The sequence below is a fragment of the Callithrix jacchus genome, chromosome 12 (assembly GCF_049354715.1).
Source record: "Callithrix jacchus isolate 240 chromosome 12, calJac240_pri, whole genome shotgun sequence".
Lineage (NCBI taxonomy): Eukaryota > Metazoa > Chordata > Mammalia > Primates > Cebidae > Callithrix > Callithrix jacchus.
In genome coordinates, this window is record NC_133513.1 from 121,444,903 (window position 1) to 121,458,772 (window position 13,870).

At 52.1% G+C, this 13,870-nt stretch overlaps 2 long non-coding RNA genes across 2 annotated transcripts; one reads left to right on the forward strand and one right to left on the reverse strand.

Moving 5' to 3' along the window:
* Positions 1–990: 990 nt before the first annotated feature.
* Positions 991–13,712, reverse strand: LOC118146433 (uncharacterized). Its single transcript, XR_013525193.1, has 3 exons — positions 13,582–13,712; positions 4,949–5,050; positions 991–4,107 (listed from the first exon to the last, which is right to left on the reverse strand). It is a non-coding gene; the product is annotated as an uncharacterized LOC118146433 (long non-coding RNA).
* Positions 10,066–13,520, forward strand: LOC144578780 (uncharacterized). The gene is made up of 2 exons (XR_013525194.1): positions 10,066–11,160; positions 11,353–13,520. It is a non-coding gene; the product is annotated as an uncharacterized LOC144578780 (long non-coding RNA).
* Positions 13,713–13,870: the final 158 nt, after the last annotated feature.

A 13,870-nucleotide genomic window follows, 5' to 3' on the forward strand; every position in this document is an offset into this window, starting at 1 on the left:
GGGATTTTAGGCACATGCCACCACACCCAGCTAATTTTTGTATATTTAGTAGAGATGGGGTTTCACCATGTTGGCCAGGCTGGTCTTGAACTCAGAATCTCAAACGATCCACCTGCCTCAGCTTCCCAAAGTACTGGGATTGATTAGAGGCATGAGCCACTGCACCTGGCCTTATTTTTATAACTGGGATCTTGCTTTTTTCCCCCAGGCTGACCTCAAAATTCCCTGGGTTCAACGGATCCTACAGCCTCAGCCTCCCCAGTAGGGGTTACAGATGTGCAGATGTGAGGTGGCATTTCGCTGGAATCTGAAGAATGGAAATAAATCACTCAAGTAGGAGGGTGGGAGAATTTCCCAGTAATGAAATTCAAACAGGGTAAAAGTGCCAAGGTGAACTAGGACTTGGAATGCCTTACATGGGAGTAACAAGGTAGGGGATGGGGTTGGGAGGATGGGCCAAGGCCAGGATGGGCTTCAGAGCCCAGACCACACAGGGAGGGACCCCTTCTCAGGCCTCTGGAGGGGTACATGTTAAGAGGCCGACAGCAGCGCTGTTAGTAACTGTGCCTGTTATACAGGGACAGGGTTACTCCCACCAGCAAGCGGAAGGCAGAAGAGGAAACCTCAAATCACAAACAGGGGGACTTGTCCTCACATTGTTACATTTCCACAAGGAGCTGAGAACCATTTAAGGCCTCCTCTCTTCATTCCCATAGGGGACCTGAGTACCCAGTGGTGCCCAGTGAGGAGAGGTTCAGGTAAACAGACTGTCCTCTGAAGCTGCCCATAGCCAATTAGATTTAAAGTTATCTACCTCTTTTTCCATTGCAAGATTTTTTTTTTTTTTTTGGTCAAAACAATTTGAAAATTTTGGCTTGATTTAAACAATCATACATAGGAGGTGGGGAGAAAGGAAATAAAACTTTGTAACTATAAGCATTATTTTAAAAATTCTATTTGGTCCTAAACACTCTCTTGATTCTGGTGATGCTTTCAAGAGTATTCATCTTTATTAAATTTTACACTTTGAACACCTATAAAGTTTTCTGCATTCCAATTAGATCTTAATAAAATTGTGCATAAACAAAATGAACCAAACAGACAAATGAAACGACCACCCCATGGATGCCATTGGGCGGGCTTTGGGAAACGCAGCACGGTCAGCTCACAGCCATTCACCTATGAAGTCTGAGGATGTGTACATGTAAAATTGTTTTGTATATTCTTAATTTGCCATCTTCCAAGTTTGAGCTAACTTTTCTCTTTCACCAATAAACAACTATAGTATCATTTTTTTCCATGGAAAGACTCAGGTGTCTGGGAAGTTGCCTCCATGGAAGCAAATTTTGTAAAGCACCTGTAGACCCACGTGTTAGATCTGCCTTGAATTCTGTCAGTGCTTCCTTGTTCTGTGTGTCTCACCTCTGAAGAGGTTGGGATGTAGCTCTGGGACGACAGCCCTACAGAGGCACCCACGTTGAGGTCCCAGACATCTATAGGGCAGTCAGCATAGACTCAGTGAACATCTGCAAATTCACACCAGGCCATGTTGCTTCCCAACTTACTCCATTCAGGGGCTTCCTGTGGTATTTATTTATTCATTTATTATTAAAGACAGAGTCTTGCTCTGTTGCCCAGCCTGGAGTGTAGTGACACCATCTCGGCTCACTGCAACCTCCGCCTCCCGGGTTCAAGTGATTCTCCTGCCTCAGCCTCCCGAGTAGCTGGGATTACAGGCATGCACCACGCACCCAGCTAATTTTTGTATTTTTAGTAGAGACAGAGTTTCCCCAGGTTGCGCAGGCTGGTCTTGAACTCCTGACCTCCAGTGATCTGCCCGCCTTGGCCTCCCAAAGTGCTGGGATTACAGGTGTGAGCCACTGTGTCTGGCCAAAAACACAATCCCAGTTGCTTTTAGAATAGCATTCCAACTCCTGTCTGGCCCTCCGAGGGCCTCCTGGCCTCTTCTAATGTCTTGATCCAGTCACTGTGCTCAGCCCCCTGGGCTTCTTCCTTCCTGGAAGGTGCCAAGCTCCTTGTGCCTCGAGGCTATTGATTCTACTGCTTCTTACACTGGAATCCTTCCTAGAGGAGGCAGAGGAGGTGAGCTTTGTGACTGAGTGAGCCATTCCTGGAGTAGGCACTGTGAAGGCTCCGGAAGAGAAGTCAACCTGGATGTGCCCTGATCCAGCCACGGGGGACTCTGCATCAGCTCACCTGCCCGCGTGCACATTAACCACGTGGGCAAAAGGGGACCAGGGCAAAGATGTCAACTCTCCAGCTTTAGAGAAAGACATTGAACCAAAACAAGCCATCAACATTTATGTAAAGTATGGGCTTATGAGCATACATGCACATCTGCTTTTATTAGAAAGAAGCTACAGGAAGATAAATCATACAATGTAAATATGGAGAAAGGAGGGGGTGGGAATGGAAGCCCAGCTTCTCTGAACTGTCTTCTTTGATAGACGTGACTTTTGAACCATATGAATATTTACATCAATATGAAACCAATTAAATCAATAAAGACGAAAAGAGGAAACCCTAAAACTAGAAACTAAAACAAAACTGTGTATCACGCAGCAATACAGCTGCATAGAGAGGAAGAATTTAGTCATTTAAACACACCAATGTAAGGATCCCTCTCTAGATTAACATTCTCTGAGCATAAAATGAACTGAAAACCAAGATTAACCAGATTCCAATAATTGTATTGGTAGTGGTATTGATGTTTTTCTGAACCTGTATGTTATAGCGGGATGAGGCAAATAAGTGATTGTTTGAACATCACTAGGAATTGGATTTTTTAGCTTTACGATAAAGGAATATAAAGTCAAAAAGTTGTGTTTTGTGGCCACTGTGCAAAAGCAGAAGGGGTCCCCACCCCAGACCTGTGCAAAAGCAGAAGGGGTCCCCACCCCAGACCTGTGCAAAAGCAGAAGGGGTCCCCACCCCAGACCTGTGCAAAAGCAGAAGGGGTCCCCACCCCAGACCTGTGCAAAAGCAGAAGGGGTCCCCACCCCAGACCTGTGCAAAAGCAGAACGGGTCCCCACCCCAGACCTGTGCAAAAGCAGAACGGGTCCCCACCCCAGACCTGTGCAAAAGCAGAAGGGGTCCCCACCCCAGACCTGTGCAAAAGCAGAAGGGGTCCCCACCCCAGACCTGTGCAAAAGCAGAAGGGGTCCCCACCCCAGACCTGTGCAAAAGCAGAAGGGGTCCCCACCCCAGACCTGTGCAAAAGCAGAAGGGGTCCCCACCCCAGACCTGTGCAAAAGCAGAAGGGGTCCCCACCCCAGACCTGTGCAAAAGCAGAAAGGGTCCCCATCCCAGACCTGTGCAAAAGCAGAAGGGGTCCCCACCCCAGACGTGGCTTGGGTATCAGGACTGATGGTGCCACATATCCACCCAGAGGGCATGGGAAGGGTTATTACTCACATGACTGAGCTCTGTGGTGGGACAGACTGGCCTCCCAGGAGGGTGCGAAATGGCCGGAGAGAGCAGAGAAGGATCTAGTTTGTGGTTAGGCCTGGGGCCTGGTGAGAGCTGGCTGCCTGCCCCAAGGTTTGAGGAAGAAGCTGGAGCTTTCTTATCAGTTTGTTCGGGTGTAGGGTGGGGGAGTGAGGAGAGGGAAGGGTGAGGCTTTAAAGCCACCAGCAATCAAACATCAAACACCAACAATGGAGTCTGACTCCTTACGGCATTCAGTAAATTCTGTACTGAAGATGTCAGGAGGAATTCATGGTGTATTATCTTTCAAAATTTACAATAAAACAGATTTCTTTATACCTCCACTGAAGAAACCTTGAATTTATTTCATAGTTATGAGTGTCCTTACCTCCTAGATTATGACCTTGAAAACCATTTTCCATTAAAAGGAGTCAAGTTTCCTTGTAGAAATGGTGGATTCCATATTTAGGGCCGGAAACCTACTGGATGACCCTGGAACATTTTGTCACATCAACAAGCAAGGATGCTCAAAAAGAAAAGAAAAGAAAACAAAAACCTCCTGTGATCATATTTGACGGACCCAGGAGCAATCTGAAGAGACCCCCTCTGCTTAACATTGGGAAACTTCCATCCGCAGTAAAAATGGTATCTGCCGTCATCTGAAACACATCAAATACATTCAAATTCCTCAAGTTCACAATGATAATTTTCAAAAAGAATGGAAGAAAGAAGGGAGGAAGAGAAGCTCATTAAACACCTTTGGACCACACAAGGTGAGACGGTTAGGATCTGTGTCCCCGCCCAAATCTCATGTCAAATTGTAACCCCCAGTGTTGGAGGTGGTGCCTGGTGGGAAGTGACTGGATCTTGGGGGCAGCTTCTTATGGTTGGAACCGTCCCACTTGGTGCTGTCGTTGCATAGTGAGCTCTCCCCAGATCTGGTTGTTTAACAGTGTGGCACCTCACCCCTCTCTCTTCCTCCTACTCTGGCCATGTGAAGTGCCTTGCTGCACCTTTGCCTTCTGCCATGCTTGGAAGCTTCCTGAGGCCTCCCCAGAGGCAGAAGCGGCCAGGCTTCCTGTACAGCCGGCAGAGCCATGAGTCAGTTAAAACTTTTTTCTTTATAAATCACCCAGTTTCAGGAAGTTCTTTATAACAATGAAAGAATGGACTAATACACAAGGAAATCAGCCATTTTGGCAAAAAAAAATAAAAAAAATAAAAAAAAAAAGAAAGAAAAAAAGGGACAGGATCAAGCTTTCATCTGCCCATGTGTTGGGCCTGGACCCAGTATGACCACACAGTTGATCCTGGGGGAGTTTCCCTCCATAGATGTATCAAGGAAATGAAGAGAAGGAAAATGGACATAGAATATCAAAACTAGGTGCACCCTTAATGAAAAAATAAATCTAGGCAATTGTATAACTTGAAGGCTGCTCATAGCGCAAAATGAGACTGAGTGTGGAGTGCACTCTGCGGGAAGTGTCTGGAAAAACTCACCCTGAAGGATCTGCCAGTTTACAGGAACCACGGGGAGCAGGAACACTGGGAATCCAAATGTGGGTGACTCTACAGGGCAAAGAATGTGATTTCTTCAAAACACTGCAAGGAAACAAAAAGGGCAAGGGAACCAACTTTTTATTTTATTTTATTTTGAGATGAAGTCTTGCTCTGTCCCCCAGATTAGAGTGCAGTGGCACAATCTCAGCTCACAGCAACCTCCTCCTCCCGTGTTCAAGCAACTCTCCTGCCTCAACCTCCCAAGTAGCTGGGATTACAGGCACCTGTCACTGTGCCCAGCTAATCTTGCATTTTTAGTAGAGATGGGGTTTTGCCATGTTGGCCAGGTTGATCTTGAACTCTCGGCCTCAAGTGATCTGCCCACTGTGGCCTCCCAAAGTGCTGAGATTACAGGCATGGGCCACCATGCCTGGCCAAGAGCCAACATATTTTAAAAGCAGATCAAAGGACTTAGACTTCAGCCATGATGGAGTAACTGGTTTCAGACTTACTCTCCTCCCACCAGCCACCTTAAAACTGGACAAGATACTTTAGGTAGATCCTTTCGGGTATTCTGCTACAGCCAGCGCAAGGCCACTGTAGAGAAAGGAGGCACGTGACCTGAGCTCCTCATCACCCTCACTCCCAGATTTCAGTTTGGGTGCAGGGAGGTGAGACCACGTGGAGAGGAATGGCTTCTCTGCTCTAAGAATGCAGAGATTGGAGTTTTTGGCTGTGGAGAAATGTTGGTTTGTGGGTGAGACTGTGTTGTGTGGGAGGAAGCTGGACAGGGCAGGGGCCTGAGGGTTGCTGTAAATCCTTAGCCAACGGCTGGATTTGTAAAGTCCAAGGAAAGGCTCTGCAAGGTGACTCTGCAGGGAACAGCTGCTGAGAGAAAAATCTGCCCACCTAGATTTTTATATACAAGGGATATTGTTTGGCTATGTCTCCACCCAAATCTCATCTTGAATGGTAGCTCCCGTAATTCCCACGTTGTGGGAGGGACCGGATGGGAGATAATTGAATCATGGGGGCAGTTTCCCCCCATACTGTACTTGTGGTAGTTATTAAGTCTCACCTGATTAAGGTGATTAAGTACACACCTTAATTAGATGGATACAGTTAAGTATCACAAGATCCGATGGTTTCATAAGGGGAAACCCCTTTCACTGAGTTCTCATTCTCTCTTCTCTGCTGCCATGTAAGAGTGCCTTTTGCCTTCCACCATGATTGCGAGGCCTCCCCAGCCATGTGGAACAGTGAGTCCCTTAAACCTCTTTTTCTTTATAAATTACCCAGACTTGGGTATGTCTTTATCAACAGCGTGAAAACACACCAATACACCAAGGAACATGCCTTGTTAAAATAAGGGTGAAATAGGCCAGGCGCAATGGCTCACGCCTGTAATCCCAGCACTTTGGGGGGCTGAGGTGGGTGGGTCACAAGGTCAAGAGATCGAGACCATCCTGGTCAAATGGTGAAACCCCGTCTTTACTAAAAATACAAAAAATTAGCTGGGCATAGTGGTGCATGCCTGTAATCCCAGCTACTCAGGAGGCTGAGGCAGGAGAATTGCCTGAACCCAGGAGGCGGAGGTTGCGGTGAGCCGAGATTGCGCCATTGCACTCCAGCCTGGGTAACAAGAGCGAAACTCCGTCTCAAAAAAAAGGGTGAAATACAGGCATTTTCAGAGAAATAAAAACAAAGAGAACTCATTCCCATCACATCAGGGAAATGCCATATAAACCCACAATGGGAAAGTCACATACCCACCTAAATGGCTCAGATAAAACAGATGGCAAGCAGCAAATGGGGAGGAAGTGGGGCCAGTGGAACTCTCATACTTGGCTGGTGAGAACATTCAAGGTAAAACTGTGCAGCAAAAACTCTTCAGCAGTTTCTTACAAAGTTGAATAGACATCTTCGCTATGATCTACTATGAGGAATTTGCTGAAGAGAAAGGGAAGGCATGTTGCCACAAGGGACTTGGATAGGCAAATTTACTCACTCCAAAACCTGGGGACAGTCCAAATAGCCGTCAACCGGGATTTTTCCTAACAGAATGAATCACAATGTAAATTGCATTTTACTCAGATGGTGAAATACTACAAAGGAATTAACAAAAATTACATACAATATTGGTATGTGCAACACTGTGGATGAATCTCAAAAACATTACACTGGGTGAAAGAAGGGTGGCAGAGAAATGAATATATTGTTTAATTCTCTTTATGTGAATTTCCAAAACAGGCAAAAATACTCTATGATCATAGAAACCGGATGAGCAGTTTCTTCTGGGCTGGGTTCATGGGGAGAGGGGAGGGAATTTTCAGAGGTGGTAGAAACTTTTATGTTTTGACTGATGTGATGGCACAGTTCGTTCACATTGTCAAAACTCTTAGAGCTCTGTACTTCAGATCTGTTCATTTTACTATGCGTACTTTTTTTTTTTAACCTTAATTAAAGAAACTTTAAAAACCAACCAGATACAATTTATGGGCCTTATTGGGACCTGAATTGGAAAAAATCAACTGTTATCTACAGTTTTATGAAGCAGTTGGAGAAATGTGAACATTGAAATTTGATGGCATCTAGGAAATACTTGGTGTGATAATTGGATTATTAGTGTGGCAATGGCATCGTTACATTAAAAAGAGTCCTTACCTGTTAGTCACACACCCTGGAATAGAGATGATTTCTCATATTTACTCCAAAATAACCCCATGAGGGTGGGGTACAGTGTGGTTGAAGTGTCCTCGGGTTGGAGGGTTAATAGGTGACACCTAGCTATGAACATCAATCTCTGAAGTTGGGTGATGGGTGCGCGGGATTTGTGTTTTCTCTCTCTCTCTTTTTCTTCTTTTTCTTTCTCTCTCTTTCTTTCTTTCCTTCTTTCCGACAGAGTCTCTTTGTTGCTCAGGCTGGAGTGCAGTGGTGGGACCTTGACTCACCGCAACCTCCGCCTCCCAGGTTCAAATGATTCTCCTGCCTCTGCCTCCCCAGTAGCTGAAATTACAGGAGCGTGCCACCACACACGGCTAATTTTTTTATTTTTAGTAGAGACAGGTTTCTCATGTTGGCCAGGCTAGTCTCGAACTTCCAACCTCAAGTGATCCGCCCGCCTCCGCCTTCCAAAGTGCTGGGATTACAGGTGTGAGCCACCATGCCTGGCCAGTTTGTGACTCTTTCTACTTCTGTATATGTTTAAAATTTTGCACGAGAAAAAAGTTTTATAGTTAAGTGTTTCAGCCATGAAGAACATTACGAAGTCATTCGTGGCGGGAATGGGGCACCGTGGCAGGGGTGGAGTCGGCAGGTAGAGATGCCAGGCCGTAGTGCCGGGGGTGCCTACATCTGGGGGCCAGGGGAGCCCCCCTTCCTGGGGACTTCATAGGTTCCTGGTCCCTCAAGGCCTTCTGGCTCTGGGCGGCCTCAGCGCTCCCACATCTCCCGCCCGCTTCCCGCACAGACAGGAGGACCCCGCGTCCGGGGACAGCGTGTCCCTTCGTAGGCAAGGAATTTCCATTAAAATTTAAAGTACACCAGTTGCCAACATTTCAAGCAAAAATCTAGCTTTCCGGTTTCTCTTTAAAGAGCAAAGGATCAGGTCACCCTCCCAGGCCCAGACTCCACCGTCTGCTGCCGCTAAGTGGCCTACAGAGGAGGCCCGGGCGCCCGCGCCCCCAGCCTTCACCCCGCAGCGCCCCCAGCCCTCATCCCCGCAGCGCCCCCCGCCCGCGCCCCCAGCCTTCACCCCCGCAGCGCCCCCAGCCCGCGCCCCCAGCCCTCATCGCCGCAGCGCCCCCAGCCCGCGCCCCCAGCCTTCACCCCGCAGCGCCCCCAGCCCTCATCCCCGCAGCGCCCCCCGCCCGCGCCCCCAGCCTTCACCCCCGCAGCGCCCCCAGCCCGCGCCCCCAGCCCTCATCGCCGCAGCGCCCCCAGCCCGCGCCCCCAGCCCTCATCCCCGCAGCGCCCCCAGCCCGCGCCCCCAGCCCTCATCCCCGCAGCGCCCCCAGCCCGCGCCCCCAGCCTTCACCCCCGCAGCGCCCCCAGCCCGCGCCCCCAGCCTTCACCCCCGCAGCGCCCCCAGCCCGCGCCCCCAGCCCTCATCCCCGCAGCGCCCCCAGCCCGCGCCCCCAGCCTTCACCCCCGCAGCGCCCCCAGCCGGCGCCCCCAGCCTTCACCCCCGCAGCGCCCCCAGCCCGCGCCCCCAGCCTTCACCCCCGCAGCGCCCCCAGCCCGCGCCCCCAGCCCTCATCGCCGCAGCGCCCCCAGCCCGCGCCCCCAGCCCTCATCGCCGCAGCGCCCCCAGCCTTCACCCCCGCAGCGCCCCCAGCCCGCGCCCCCAGCCTTCACCCCCGCAGCGCCCCCAGCCCGCGCCCCCAGCCCTCATCGCCGCAGCGCCCCCAGCCCGCGCCCCCAGCCCTCATCGCCGCAGCGCCCCCAGCCTTCACCCCCGCAGCGCCCCCAGCCCGCGCCCCCAGCCCTCATCGCCGCAGCGCCCCCAGCCCGCGCCCCCAGCCCTCATCGCCGCAGCGCCCCCAGCCTTCACCCCCGCAGCGCCCCCAGCCCGCGCCCCCAGCCCTCATCCCCGCAGCGCCCCCAGCCCGCGCCCCCAGCCTTCACCCCCGCAGCGCCCCCAGCCGGCGCCCCCAGCCTTCACCCCCGCAGCGCCCCCAGCCCGCGCCCCCAGCCGGCGCCCGCAGCCTTCACCCCGCAGCGCCCCCAGCCCTCATCGCCGCAGCGCCCCCAGCCTTCACCCCCGCAGCGCCCCCAGCCCGCGCCCCCAGCCCTCATCCCCGCAGCGCCCCCAGCCCACTACCCCGCCCCCCCCGCCCGCGCCCCCCGCAGCGTCTCAGGTCCCCATCTCCGCAGCTTGCCCTCCGAAGCGCTCGCTACGCAGCGCCCCGAACCCGCGTCCCCGCCACCGCATCGCCCCTCAGTGTCGGGCCCAGGAGCGGAGCGGACGCGGCCCTGGAGCTCTGTGGCTGGGCCCGCAGCGCCACCTGGCGGCCGAGCAGGGCCCCCGCGCCCTTGCGTTCCGGGAAGGGGGAGGGGAAGCGGGAAGGGATCCACCGTGTACCCGCCCCCCCAGCGCGCTCCCGAGGCCGTTTCCCAAGGATGCGCGGGCCCGAGGGGATGGCGACGCCGCCCGCTTGCGCGCTCCTGGCTGCCTGGAGTCTGGAACAGCGAATCCCACTCGCAGCGGACCCAGGCGAGGCGCAGCGGACCCAGGCGAGGCTCAGCGGACCCAGGCGAGGCGCAGCGGACCCAGGCGAGGCGCAGCGGACCCAGGCGAGGCGCAGCGGACCCAGGCGAGGCGCAGCGGGGCCGGATCGGTGGGCACGGAAACAGCGGCCACCCGGGAGCCCAGAAGCAGCGACTGCGCGGTGCGGTGATCGCCTCCGAGACGCCGTGGGACAAACACACGCCTTTCAGCTGTCTCTGCACGCCCGCGGGCCGGCGTCACGTGTCGAACCACGGCTCTTGATCAGCTTACTACTGTTCATCTGATGTGGCAACTTCAGCGGTGCGTTTATTCATTTGGAAACTTCACACGTACCTGCCCGGTCAGCCACTCCGGGCTTTAGGCACCCGTCCACGGTCCGTTTGACCTCAGCTGCGGGCTCAAAGGACGAACCAGGCAGCTGGAGCTGAGGGCGCGGAGCCTGCGGGGCCTCCAGCGCGTGCCCTGCGCGTCCCGGGGCGCCCGCCGTCCACGGCCGCCTGGGCAGCTCCGCCACCGCCTCTGGCAGATGGAACAGCGGGGATCGGGAGGAACGAGCCCCGTTTCGGTGAAGTTCTAGTTCCAGGTTGCTGGAAACGTTCTTCGAGTACTCTGGAGAGGACTGGACCGGGAGAGGTCTGCGGGAGGCTGGAGTCTGTTTTCAGGAGCTTAACGGGTGGCGAGCCCTCGGGGTTGTAACTGTCTCTGCGGGCCTGTCCTACCTCAGGCAGTCTGCTGAACTTTTCAGGTTTCTCCTAGTCCTACCCAACCACCCGGTGCCCCAAGCTCTTCCCATCCAGGCCGGGACCAGATGAGGCCCGCAGGGAACCAGGGGTCTCGAACTTAAGGAAGCGCCCACTCTCAGGCCCGACTCTCCACCCGCACAACCCCAACACTGGACGCCTCCTTAAATGTTGCACCTCAGGTGCCTGCCTCACCTGGTCCAGATCCCTTCTTGCCAACGGGGAATCCAGAGTTCAGAGAGGTGAGAATGTTTCCTTCCACAGCCGGGCCGGGCACATCGGGTGCTTCAGAGCTGGGTTGTGAACCCCATGCTGGAATCCTCACTCTGAACATCTAGGTCGCTGGTTTCTTCTCTCCTCTCTAGGCATCCACAGAGCCCAGGTGCTTATTTTACCGGTCACTTGCCTAAGTTTTGCTTTGCTTTATTTTGCAGATGTCTCAACTCTTGGCAGGTTGCAAGGCTGCAGAGGCTCCCGGACTGGCCTGCGTGATGCCTGAGATGCCTCCATGGCCTGAGCTGAGTCCCTGCCTGAACTGGACTGGTGGTTTGGGACCTGGAGCTGAATCCCTTTGGCTGCCATGCAGCCTGACAGGTGAAGCCTTGTGCAGCAGGCAAGCCCTGACTCAGAGCACCCCTGCGGTCCTGCACACCAGCCTGCCCTCACGCCTTCTCTCAGCACCCCGCCCAGACCGCTCTTGCCGCTGGGTGGTTATCAAAGACTGAAACTTTATTTCCCATTGTAGTTTGGCTAATAATGGTGAGGTTCGCAGCCGTGTCTCCGCTGTCATGAGCCCGGCCCGACACTCCTTACATCTTGTCTTCTAGCTCATGAACCTTCCTGACAATCATCTCCATTCACAGATAGGGATTCGAGTCTCCGAAAGGGAGGTGGTTTGGTCCTTGTCACATGACTAGTCTGCTAGTCTGCGGTGGAGCAGGGGACCTGCAGGTTTGCCTCCAAATCTTTTGTCCAGAAGCCCTCCCTGCCAATGGTGACAAACCCGCTGTGGCGTTTTGTTATGGCAGCCCCACCATACTAATGCAGTGGCTAGCCTAGTACATTTTAGGCCCTCAGGATGTTCTAATGTCTTTTTCTTTTCTTGTCGTCCTTTAGGAGGCCCTAGACTTTATTAATTCATGATCTTCTTCTTTTTTTTTTCCCCCCGAGATGAAGTCTCGCTCTGTTGCCCAGGCTGGAGTACAGTGGCACGATCTCGCTCACTGCAACCTCCACCTCCCAGGTTCAAGCAGTTCTCCTGCCTCAGCCTCCTGAGTAGCTGAGACTACAGGTGTGCACCACCATTCCCGGCTAATTTATTGTATTTTTAGTAGAGATGGGGTTTCACCATATTGGCCAGGATGGTCTTGATCTCCTGACCTTGTGATCCACCTGCCTCGGCCTCCCAAAGTGCTGGGATTACAGGCGTGAGCCACCGTGCCCAGCCTCATGACCTTCTTAAGATTAGTGATGGTGTCATGCTTATCTTGGTATCGACCATGTCTGACATGCACTCAAAGCCTGGGGCATGAATGAGTGAATCCAGACACTATTTCTCCAAGTGTATTCTATGGCATAAAATTTCAAAAGATGCTCCATTTGGCTGGGCATGGTGGCTCACGCCTGTAATTCCAACAACTGGGGAGGCTGAGGTCAGTGGATCACATGTGGCCAGGAGTTTGAGACCAGCCTGACCAACCTGGTGAAACCCCATTTCTACTAAAAATTAGCTGGGCCTGGTAGCGCGCACCTGTAATCTCAGGCTCCTCAGGAGGCTGAGGCAGGAGGATCACTTGAACCTGGGAGGTGGAGGTTGCAGCGAGCCAAGATCATGCCATTGCACTCCAGCCTGAATGAAAAAACAAGACTCTGTCTCAAAAAATAGGTCCTCTGGCCAGATGACTTGGGAAGCACTGTATAGCATGTTTCCTGTATGAAGCTTTCTGCGCACAGTGTCCAAGAGCACTGTAAATGAGTCTCTAAGAGACTCTGCAGTAAATAAACACATTGGCAAACCTAACATTGCCCAAGCTCAGTTGAGCATGGGAGTGTTTTGCAAAACCTTTCCCTTGTCCTGGGAATGACGTTCTTCAGACTAGCTGGGCCAAACTAGCCTCAAAGACTGACTGACTGTTACTTTCCTCTGGGCAGAAGGGGCTCTGCAAAGCTGCAGAGGATGTCTTTCACTAGCACAGAATTTTGAATAATTATTTTTAATTAGGCACAGTTTAGTGAAAAGAAAAGGCACTGTACATGTCCTAGACATTCTTCGAGGGCCATTTTAAAGATTTTTTTTTAACTTTATCTGAATTACTTCTCATAATGGCCCGTGGTTCCTTTTTCCCCTCAAATTCTGCATCTTAAGCCAGGTAGGTAAATGGAGGCTAACTGACACCTGCATGGACATTTACTATGCCTGCCTGTTTTCGTCCATTTTACCCGCTCTCCTTCTTTAAAATTCTCTCCAGTCAATATGATCCACAAAAGGCAATGAAGGCAGTGTATTTGTAATAGCCAAATGCAAGAAACCCTCCAAATATTTGTCAACAGTAGACAATGAAATGTCAAATGGCGAGAATGAATAAACTACATAGAAACATAATATGGAGGACGAGGAGCCGGATATGGAGAACACATCCACGAGGCTCCTTGCAAGTGTTTACCTTGGGTGGAAGGTTTGCTGGGAGGGGCATGCGGCAGCTGGTGAAGTTCTGGTCTTGGTCTGGGTGCCCGGGGCCAGGGTGGATTCACTTTGTAGAAATTCGCCGAGCGGAGTTCTTGTGAGTTGTGCATGTTTCTGTAAGTACATCATAGTCCAACACAACGTTCCAAAATGCAAACGAAAAAGGGCAAATGAAGCTTAGCTCCAATTTTATTTATTTCCAGGAGATAAAACTTCCTTAGTAAGTTTTTTTTTTTTTTTTTTTGACAGGGTCTTGTTCTGTTTCCCAG